Source organism: Crinia signifera, chromosome 1, assembly GCF_055691185.1.
Source record: "Crinia signifera chromosome 1, ASM5569118v1, whole genome shotgun sequence".
NCBI classification, from domain to species: Eukaryota; Metazoa; Chordata; class Amphibia; order Anura; family Myobatrachidae; genus Crinia; species Crinia signifera.
The window spans coordinates 386961492-386973907 of record NC_139217.1 but is presented as its reverse complement, the minus strand read 5'-3'; positions in this window follow the sequence as shown (position 1 = coordinate 386973907).

Below are 12416 nucleotides of genomic sequence, written 5' to 3'. Positions count from 1 at the left end.
TCTCTAACTGAGAAATCTACTAAGTGGGAAATATACAAAGTGGATTTACTTATAAAGAACAGTTATAAAACAGTTATCCTGCATGAATTTCCCTGAATATGGACTGATCTTCTGTTTATTTCTCTTCTCACAGGTATGTGATTTAAACTGGTCCATTTCTCTACAAGTCGCAGCATTCTGCTCTGCAAAAATCCCTATGAGCCCATTGCAGCAGTATTACATGTATGTGATTTAAACTGGTCCATTTCTCTACAAGTCGCAGCATTCTGCTCTGCAAAAATCCCTATGAGCCCATTGCAGCAGTATTACATGTATGTGATTTAAACTGGTCCATTTCTCTACAAGTCGCAGCATTCTGCTCTGCAAAAATCCCTATGAGCCCATTGCAGCAGTATTACATGTATGTGATTTAAACTGGTCTATAAAACACTATAACTGCTAATCTGTATTTTTGCCCTTTGCATAACAAATGCTGTATTATTAATGTGTTTCTAGTCTTTATTGTACCTGTTTGAAGCTGTGGTCAGTGAGGCATACTTTATTGTAGTAAATGTTTTGGCTAGTGTTTATGTTACACAGGCCTTGATTAGCTGGTCATGTGACCTCAGCTGTAGTCTATCTTAATTAGACCTGCTATATCTGGTCATATAGAAGGCAGTCCTCTGCCTGGGCAGTTCTCTAACTGAGAAATCTACTAAGTGGGAAATATACAAAGTGGATTTACTTATAAAGAACAGTTTATAAAACAGTTATCCTGCATGAATTTCCCTGAATATGGACTGATCTTCTGTTTATTTCTCTTCTCACAGGTATGTGATTTAAACTGGTCCATTTCTCTACAAGTCGCAGCATTCTGCTCTGCAAAAATCCCTATGAGCCCATTGCAGCAGTATTACATGTATGTGATTTAAACTGGTCCATTTCTCTACAAGTCGCAGCATTCTGCTCTGCAAAAATCCCTATGAGCCCATTGCAGCAGTATTACATGTATGTGATTTAAACTGGTCCATTTCTCTACAAGTCGCAGCATTCTGCTCTGCAAAAATCCCTATGAGCCCATTGCAGCAGTATTACATGTATGTGATTTAAACTGGTCTATAAAACACTATAACTGCTAATCTGTATTTTTGCCCTTTGCATAACAAATGCTGTATTATTAATGTGTTTCTAGTCTTTATTGTACCTGTTTGAAGCTGTGGTCAGTGAGGCATACTTTATTGTAGTAAATGTTTTGGCTAGTGTTTATGTTACACAGGCCTTGATTAGCTGGTCATGTGACCTCAGCTGTAGTCTATCTTAATTAGACCTGCTATATCTGGTCATATAGAAGGCAGTCCTCTGCCTGGGCAGTTCTCTAACTGAGAAATCTACTAAGTGGGAAATATACAAAGTGGATTTACTTATAAAGAACAGTTATAAAACAGTTATCCTGCATGAATTTCCCTGAATATGGACTGATCTTCTGTTTATTTCTCTTCTCACAGGTATGTGATTTAAACTGGTCCATTTCTCTACAAGTCGCAGCATTCTGCTCTGCAAAAATCCCTATGAGCCCATTGCAGCAGTATTACATGTATGTGATTTAAACTGGTCCATTTCTCTACAAGTCGCAGCATTCTGCTCTGCAAAAATCCCTATGAGCCCATTGCAGCAGTATTACATGTATGTGATTTAAACTGGTCCATTTCTCTACAAGTCGCAGCATTCTGCTCTGCAAAAATCCCTATGAGCCCATTGCAGCAGTATTACATGTATGTGATTTAAACTGGTCCATTTCTCTACAAGTCGCAGCATTCTGCTCTGCAAAAATCCCTATGAGCCCATTGCAGCAGTATTACATGTATGTGATTTAAACTGGTCCATTTCTCTACAAGTCGCAGCATTCTGCTCTGCAAAAATCCCTATGAGCCCATTGCAGCAGTATTACATGTATGTGATTTAAACTGGTCCATTTCTCTACAAGTCGCAGCATTCTGCTCTGCAAAAATCCCTATGAGCCCATTGCAGCAGTATTACATGTATGTGATTTAAACTGGTCCATTTCTCTACAAGTCGCAGCATTCTGCTCTGCAAAAATCCCTATGAGCCCATTGCAGCAGTATTACATGTATGTGATTTAAACTGGTCTATAAAACACTATAACTGCTAATCTGTATTTTTGCCCTTTGCATAACAAATGCTGTATTATTAATGTGTTTCTAGTCTTTATTGTACCTGTTTGAAGCTGTGGTCAGTGAGGCATACTTTATTGTAGTAAATGTTTTGGCTAGTGTTTATGTTACACAGGCCTTGATTAGCTGGTCATGTGACCTCAGCTGTAGTCTATCTTAATTAGACCTGCTATATCTGGTCATATAGAAGGCAGTCCTCTGCCTGGGCAGTTCTCTAACTGAGAAATCTACTAAGTGGGAAATATACAAAGTGGATTTACTTATAAAGAACAGTTATAAAACAGTTATCCTGCATGAATTTCCCTGAATATGGACTGATCTTCTGTTTATTTCTCTTCTCACAGGTATGTGATTTAAACTGGTCCATTTCTCTACAAGTCGCAGCATTCTGCTCTGCAAAAATCCCTATGAGCCCATTGCAGCAGTATTACATGTATGTGATTTAAACTGGTCCATTTCTCTACAAGTCGCAGCATTCTGCTCTGCAAAAATCCCTATGAGCCCATTGCAGCAGTATTACATGTATGTGATTTAAACTGGTCCATTTCTCTACAAGTCGCAGCATTCTGCTCTGCAAAAATCCCTATGAGCCCATTGCAGCAGTATTACATGTATGTGATTTAAACTGGTCCATTTCTCTACAAGTCGCAGCATTCTGCTCTGCAAAAATCCCTATGAGCCCATTGCAGCAGTATTACATGTATGTGATTTAAACTGGTCCATTTCTCTACAAGTCGCAGCATTCTGCTCTGCAAAAATCCCTATGAGCCCATTGCAGCAGTATTACATGTATGTGATTTAAACTGGTCCATTTCTCTACAAGTCGCAGCATTCTGCTCTGCAAAAATCCCTATGAGCCCATTGCAGCAGTATTACATGTATGTGATTTAAACTGGTCCATTTCTCTACAAGTCGCAGCATTCTGCTCTGCAAAAATCCCTATGAGCCCATTGCAGCAGTATTACATGTATGTGATTTAAACTGGTCCATTTCTCTACAAGTCGCAGCATTCTGCTCTGCAAAAATCCCTATGAGCCCATTGCAGCAGTATTACATGTATGTGATTTAAACTGGTCCATTTCTCTACAAGTCGCAGCATTCTGCTCTGCAAAAATCCCTATGAGCCCATTGCAGCAGTATTACATGTATGTGATTTAAACTGGTCCATTTCTCTACAAGTCGCAGCATTCTGCTCTGCAAAAATCCCTATGAGCCCATTGCAGCAGTATTACATGTATGTGATTTAAACTGGTCCATTTCTCTACAAGTCGCAGCATTCTGCTCTGCAAAAATCCCTATGAGCCCATTGCAGCAGTATTACATGTATGTGATTTAAACTGGTCCATTTCTCTACAAGTCGCAGCATTCTGCTCTGCAAAAATCCCTATGAGCCCATTGCAGCAGTATTACATGTATGTGATTTAAACTGGTCCATTTCTCTACAAGTCGCAGCATTCTGCTCTGCAAAAATCCCTATGAGCCCATTGCAGCAGTATTACATGTATGTGATTTAAACTGGTCCATTTCTCTACAAGTCGCAGCATTCTGCTCTGCAAAAATCCCTATGAGCCCATTGCAGCAGTATTACATGTATGTGATTTAAACTGGTCTATAAAACACTATAACTGCTAATCTGTATTTTTGCCCTTTGCATAACAAATGCTGTATTATTAATGTGTTTCTAGTCTTTATTGTACCTGTTTGAAGCTGTGGTCAGTGAGGCATACTTTATTGTAGTAAATGTTTTGGCTAGTGTTTATGTTACACAGGCCTTGATTAGCTGGTCATGTGACCTCAGCTGTAGTCTATCTTAATTAGACCTGCTATATCTGGTCATATAGAAGGCAGTCCTCTGCCTGGGCAGTTCTCTAACTGAGAAATCTACTAAGTGGGAAATATACAAAGTGGATTTACTTATAAAGAACAGTTATAAAACAGTTATCCTGCATGAATTTCCCTGAATATGGACTGATCTTCTGTTTATTTCTCTTCTCACAGGTATGTGATTTAAACTGGTCCATTTCTCTACAAGTCGCAGCATTCTGCTCTGCAAAAATCCCTATGAGCCCATTGCAGCAGTATTACATGTATGTGATTTAAACTGGTCCATTTCTCTACAAGTCGCAGCATTCTGCTCTGCAAAAATCCCTATGAGCCCATTGCAGCAGTATTACATGTATGTGATTTAAACTGGTCCATTTCTCTACAAGTCGCAGCATTCTGCTCTGCAAAAATCCCTATGAGCCCATTGCAGCAGTATTACATGTATGTGATTTAAACTGGTCCATTTCTCTACAAGTCGCAGCATTCTGCTCTGCAAAAATCCCTATGAGCCCATTGCAGCAGTATTACATGTATGTGATTTAAACTGGTCCATTTCTCTACAAGTCGCAGCATTCTGCTCTGCAAAAATCCCTATGAGCCCATTGCAGCAGTATTACATGTATGTGATTTAAACTGGTCCATTTCTCTACAAGTCGCAGCATTCTGCTCTGCAAAAATCCCTATGAGCCCATTGCAGCAGTATTACATGTATGTGATTTAAACTGGTCCATTTCTCTACAAGTCGCAGCATTCTGCTCTGCAAAAATCCCTATGAGCCCATTGCAGCAGTATTACATGTATGTGATTTAAACTGGTCCATTTCTCTACAAGTCGCAGCATTCTGCTCTGCAAAAATCCCTATGAGCCCATTGCAGCAGTATTACATGTATGTGATTTAAACTGGTCCATTTCTCTACAAGTCGCAGCATTCTGCTCTGCAAAAATCCCTATGAGCCCATTGCAGCAGTATTACATGTATGTGATTTAAACTGGTCCATTTCTCTACAAGTCGCAGCATTCTGCTCTGCAAAAATCCCTATGAGCCCATTGCAGCAGTATTACATGTATGTGATTTAAACTGGTCCATTTCTCTACAAGTCGCAGCATTCTGCTCTGCAAAAATCCCTATGAGCCCATTGCAGCAGTATTACATGTATGTGATTTAAACTGGTCCATTTCTCTACAAGTCGCAGCATTCTGCTCTGCAAAAATCCCTATGAGCCCATTGCAGCAGTATTACATGTATGTGATTTAAACTGGTCTATAAAACACTATAACTGCTAATCTGTATTTTTGCCCTTTGCATAACAAATGCTGTATTATTAATGTGTTTCTAGTCTTTATTGTACCTGTTTGAAGCTGTGGTCAGTGAGGCATACTTTATTGTAGTAAATGTTTTGGCTAGTGTTTATGTTACACAGGCCTTGATTAGCTGGTCATGTGACCTCAGCTGTAGTCTATCTTAATTAGACCTGCTATATCTGGTCATATAGAAGGCAGTCCTCTGCCTGGGCAGTTCTCTAACTGAGAAATCTACTAAGTGGGAAATATACAAAGTGGATTTACTTATAAAGAACAGTTATAAAACAGTTATCCTGCATGAATTTCCCTGAATATGGACTGATCTTCTGTTTATTTCTCTTCTCACAGGTATGTGATTTAAACTGGTCCATTTCTCTACAAGTCGCAGCATTCTGCTCTGCAAAAATCCCTATGAGCCCATTGCAGCAGTATTACATGTATGTGATTTAAACTGGTCCATTTCTCTACAAGTCGCAGCATTCTGCTCTGCAAAAATCCCTATGAGCCCATTGCAGCAGTATTACATGTATGTGATTTAAACTGGTCCATTTCTCTACAAGTCGCAGCATTCTGCTCTGCAAAAATCCCTATGAGCCCATTGCAGCAGTATTACATGTATGTGATTTAAACTGGTCTATAAAACACTATAACTGCTAATCTGTATTTTTGCCCTTTGCATAACAAATGCTGTATTATTAATGTGTTTCTAGTCTTTATTGTACCTGTTTGAAGCTGTGGTCAGTGAGGCATACTTTATTGTAGTAAATGTTTTGGCTAGTGTTTATGTTACACAGGCCTTGATTAGCTGGTCATGTGACCTCAGCTGTAGTCTATCTTAATTAGACCTGCTATATCTGGTCATATAGAAGGCAGTCCTCTGCCTGGGCAGTTCTCTAACTGAGAAATCTACTAAGTGGGAAATATACAAAGTGGATTTACTTATAAAGAACAGTTATAAAACAGTTATCCTGCATGAATTTCCCTGAATATGGACTGATCTTCTGTTTATTTCTCTTCTCACAGGTATGTGATTTAAACTGGTCCATTTCTCTACAAGTCGCAGCATTCTGCTCTGCAAAAATCCCTATGAGCCCATTGCAGCAGTATTACATGTATGTGATTTAAACTGGTCCATTTCTCTACAAGTCGCAGCATTCTGCTCTGCAAAAATCCCTATGAGCCCATTGCAGCAGTATTACATGTATGTGATTTAAACTGGTCCATTTCTCTACAAGTCGCAGCATTCTGCTCTGCAAAAATCCCTATGAGCCCATTGCAGCAGTATTACATGTATGTGATTTAAACTGGTCTATAAAACACTATAACTGCTAATCTGTATTTTTGCCCTTTGCATAACAAATGCTGTATTATTAATGTGTTTCTAGTCTTTATTGTACCTGTTTGAAGCTGTGGTCAGTGAGGCATACTTTATTGTAGTAAATGTTTTGGCTAGTGTTTATGTTACACAGGCCTTGATTAGCTGGTCATGTGACCTCAGCTGTAGTCTATCTTAATTAGACCTGCTATATCTGGTCATATAGAAGGCAGTCCTCTGCCTGGGCAGTTCTCTAACTGAGAAATCTACTAAGTGGGAAATATACAAAGTGGATTTACTTATAAAGAACAGTTATAAAACAGTTATCCTGCATGAATTTCCCTGAATATGGACTGATCTTCTGTTTATTTCTCTTCTCACAGGTATGTGATTTAAACTGGTCCATTTCTCTACAAGTCGCAGCATTCTGCTCTGCAAAAATCCCTATGAGCCCATTGCAGCAGTATTACATGTATGTGATTTAAACTGGTCCATTTCTCTACAAGTCGCAGCATTCTGCTCTGCAAAAATCCCTATGAGCCCATTGCAGCAGTATTACATGTATGTGATTTAAACTGGTCCATTTCTCTACAAGTCGCAGCATTCTGCTCTGCAAAAATCCCTATGAGCCCATTGCAGCAGTATTACATGTATGTGATTTAAACTGGTCCATTTCTCTACAAGTCGCAGCATTCTGCTCTGCAAAAATCCCTATGAGCCCATTGCAGCAGTATTACATGTATGTGATTTAAACTGGTCCATTTCTCTACAAGTCGCAGCATTCTGCTCTGCAAAAATCCCTATGAGCCCATTGCAGCAGTATTACATGTATGTGATTTAAACTGGTCCATTTCTCTACAAGTCGCAGCATTCTGCTCTGCAAAAATCCCTATGAGCCCATTGCAGCAGTATTACATGTATGTGATTTAAACTGGTCTATAAAACACTATAACTGCTAATCTGTATTTTTGCCCTTTGCATAACAAATGCTGTATTATTAATGTGTTTCTAGTCTTTATTGTACCTGTTTGAAGCTGTGGTCAGTGAGGCATACTTTATTGTAGTAAATGTTTTGGCTAGTGTTTATGTTACACAGGCCTTGATTAGCTGGTCATGTGACCTCAGCTGTAGTCTATCTTAATTAGACCTGCTATATCTGGTCATATAGAAGGCAGTCCTCTGCCTGGGCAGTTCTCTAACTGAGAAATCTACTAAGTGGGAAATATACAAAGTGGATTTACTTATAAAGAACAGTTATAAAACAGTTATCCTGCATGAATTTCCCTGAATATGGACTGATCTTCTGTTTATTTCTCTTCTCACAGGTATGTGATTTAAACTGGTCCATTTCTCTACAAGTCGCAGCATTCTGCTCTGCAAAAATCCCTATGAGCCCATTGCAGCAGTATTACATGTATGTGATTTAAACTGGTCCATTTCTCTACAAGTCGCAGCATTCTGCTCTGCAAAAATCCCTATGAGCCCATTGCAGCAGTATTACATGTATGTGATTTAAACTGGTCCATTTCTCTACAAGTCGCAGCATTCTGCTCTGCAAAAATCCCTATGAGCCCATTGCAGCAGTATTACATGTATGTGATTTAAACTGGTCTATAAAACACTATAACTGCTAATCTGTATTTTTGCCCTTTGCATAACAAATGCTGTATTATTAATGTGTTTCTAGTCTTTATTGTACCTGTTTGAAGCTGTGGTCAGTGAGGCATACTTTATTGTAGTAAATGTTTTGGCTAGTGTTTATGTTACACAGGCCTTGATTAGCTGGTCATGTGACCTCAGCTGTAGTCTATCTTAATTAGACCTGCTATATCTGGTCATATAGAAGGCAGTCCTCTGCCTGGGCAGTTCTCTAACTGAGAAATCTACTAAGTGGGAAATATACAAAGTGGATTTACTTATAAAGAACAGTTATAAAACAGTTATCCTGCATGAATTTCCCTGAATATGGACTGATCTTCTGTTTATTTCTCTTCTCACAGGTATGTGATTTAAACTGGTCCATTTCTCTACAAGTCGCAGCATTCTGCTCTGCAAAAATCCCTATGAGCCCATTGCAGCAGTATTACATGTATGTGATTTAAACTGGTCCATTTCTCTACAAGTCGCAGCATTCTGCTCTGCAAAAATCCCTATGAGCCCATTGCAGCAGTATTACATGTATGTGATTTAAACTGGTCCATTTCTCTACAAGTCGCAGCATTCTGCTCTGCAAAAATCCCTATGAGCCCATTGCAGCAGTATTACATGTATGTGATTTAAACTGGTCTATAAAACACTATAACTGCTAATCTGTATTTTTGCCCTTTGCATAACAAATGCTGTATTATTAATGTGTTTCTAGTCTTTATTGTACCTGTTTGAAGCTGTGGTCAGTGAGGCATACTTTATTGTAGTAAATGTTTTGGCTAGTGTTTATGTTACACAGGCCTTGATTAGCTGGTCATGTGACCTCAGCTGTAGTCTATCTTAATTAGACCTGCTATATCTGGTCATATAGAAGGCAGTCCTCTGCCTGGGCAGTTCTCTAACTGAGAAATCTACTAAGTGGGAAATATACAAAGTGGATTTACTTATAAAGAACAGTTATAAAACAGTTATCCTGCATGAATTTCCCTGAATATGGACTGATCTTCTGTTTATTTCTCTTCTCACAGGTATGTGATTTAAACTGGTCCATTTCTCTACAAGTCGCAGCATTCTGCTCTGCAAAAATCCCTATGAGCCCATTGCAGCAGTATTACATGTATGTGATTTAAACTGGTCCATTTCTCTACAAGTCGCAGCATTCTGCTCTGCAAAAATCCCTATGAGCCCATTGCAGCAGTATTACATGTATGTGATTTAAACTGGTCCATTTCTCTACAAGTCGCAGCATTCTGCTCTGCAAAAATCCCTATGAGCCCATTGCAGCAGTATTACATGTATGTGATTTAAACTGGTCCATTTCTCTACAAGTCGCAGCATTCTGCTCTGCAAAAATCCCTATGAGCCCATTGCAGCAGTATTACATGTATGTGATTTAAACTGGTCCATTTCTCTACAAGTCGCAGCATTCTGCTCTGCAAAAATCCCTATGAGCCCATTGCAGCAGTATTACATGTATGTGATTTAAACTGGTCTATAAAACACTATAACTGCTAATCTGTATTTTTGCCCTTTGCATAACAAATGCTGTATTATTAATGTGTTTCTAGTCTTTATTGTACCTGTTTGAAGCTGTGGTCAGTGAGGCATACTTTATTGTAGTAAATGTTTTGGCTAGTGTTTATGTTACACAGGCCTTGATTAGCTGGTCATGTGACCTCAGCTGTAGTCTATCTTAATTAGACCTGCTATATCTGGTCATATAGAAGGCAGTCCTCTGCCTGGGCAGTTCTCTAACTGAGAAATCTACTAAGTGGGAAATATACAAAGTGGATTTACTTATAAAGAACAGTTATAAAACAGTTATCCTGCATGAATTTCCCTGAATATGGACTGATCTTCTGTTTATTTCTCTTCTCACAGGTATGTGATTTAAACTGGTCCATTTCTCTACAAGTCGCAGCATTCTGCTCTGCAAAAATCCCTATGAGCCCATTGCAGCAGTATTACATGTATGTGATTTAAACTGGTCCATTTCTCTACAAGTCGCAGCATTCTGCTCTGCAAAAATCCCTATGAGCCCATTGCAGCAGTATTACATGTATGTGATTTAAACTGGTCTATAAAACACTATAACTGCTAATCTGTATTTTTGCCCTTTGCATAACAAATGCTGTATTATTAATGTGTTTCTAGTCTTTATTGTACCTGTTTGAAGCTGTGGTCAGTGAGGCATACTTTATTGTAGTAAATGTTTTGGCTAGTGTTTATGTTACACAGGCCTTGATTAGCTGGTCATGTGACCTCAGCTGTAGTCTATCTTAATTAGACCTGCTATATCTGGTCATATAGAAGGCAGTCCTCTGCCTGGGCAGTTCTCTAACTGAGAAATCTACTAAGTGGGAAATATACAAAGTGGATTTACTTATAAAGAACAGTTATAAAACAGTTATCCTGCATGAATTTCCCTGAATATGGACTGATCTTCTGTTTATTTCTCTTCTCACAGGTATGTGATTTAAACTGGTCCATTTCTCTACAAGTCGCAGCATTCTGCTCTGCAAAAATCCCTATGAGCCCATTGCAGCAGTATTACATGTATGTGATTTAAACTGGTCCATTTCTCTACAAGTCGCAGCATTCTGCTCTGCAAAAATCCCTATGAGCCCATTGCAGCAGTATTACATGTATGTGATTTAAACTGGTCCATTTCTCTACAAGTCGCAGCATTCTGCTCTGCAAAAATCCCTATGAGCCCATTGCAGCAGTATTACATGTATGTGATTTAAACTGGTCTATAAAACACTATAACTGCTAATCTGTATTTTTGCCCTTTGCATAACAAATGCTGTATTATTAATGTGTTTCTAGTCTTTATTGTACCTGTTTGAAGCTGTGGTCAGTGAGGCATACTTTATTGTAGTAAATGTTTTGGCTAGTGTTTATGTTACACAGGCCTTGATTAGCTGGTCATGTGACCTCAGCTGTAGTCTATCTTAATTAGACCTGCTATATCTGGTCATATAGAAGGCAGTCCTCTGCCTGGGCAGTTCTCTAACTGAGAAATCTACTAAGTGGGAAATATACAAAGTGGATTTACTTATAAAGAACAGTTATAAAACAGTTATCCTGCATGAATTTCCCTGAATATGGACTGATCTTCTGTTTATTTCTCTTCTCACAGGTATGTGATTTAAACTGGTCCATTTCTCTACAAGTCGCAGCATTCTGCTCTGCAAAAATCCCTATGAGCCCATTGCAGCAGTATTACATGTATGTGATTTAAACTGGTCCATTTCTCTACAAGTCGCAGCATTCTGCTCTGCAAAAATCCCTATGAGCCCATTGCAGCAGTATTACATGTATGTGATTTAAACTGGTCCATTTCTCTACAAGTCGCAGCATTCTGCTCTGCAAAAATCCCTATGAGCCCATTGCAGCAGTATTACATGTATGTGATTTAAACTGGTCCATTTCTCTACAAGTCGCAGCATTCTGCTCTGCAAAAATCCCTATGAGCCCATTGCAGCAGTATTACATGTATGTGATTTAAACTGGTCCATTTCTCTACAAGTCGCAGCATTCTGCTCTGCAAAAATCCCTATGAGCCCATTGCAGCAGTATTACATGTATGTGATTTAAACTGGTCCATTTCTCTACAAGTCGCAGCATTCTGCTCTGCAAAAATCCCTATGAGCCCATTGCAGCAGTATTACATGTATGTGATTTAAACTGGTCTATAAAACACTATAACTGCTAATCTGTATTTTTGCCCTTTGCATAACAAATGCTGTATTATTAATGTGTTTCTAGTCTTTATTGTACCTGTTTGAAGCTGTGGTCAGTGAGGCATACTTTATTGTAGTAAATGTTTTGGCTAGTGTTTATGTTACACAGGCCTTGATTAGCTGGTCATGTGACCTCAGCTGTAGTCTATCTTAATTAGACCTGCTATATCTGGTCATATAGAAGGCAGTCCTCTGCCTGGGCAGTTCTCTAACTGAGAAATCTACTAAGTGGGAAATATACAAAGTGGATTTACTTATAAAGAACAGTTATAAAACAGTTATCCTGCATGAATTTCCCTGAATATGGACTGATCTTCTGTTTATTTCTCTTCTCACAGGTATGTGATTTAAACTGGTCCATTTCTCTACAAGTCGCAGCATTCTGCTCTGCAAAAATCCCTATGAGCCCAT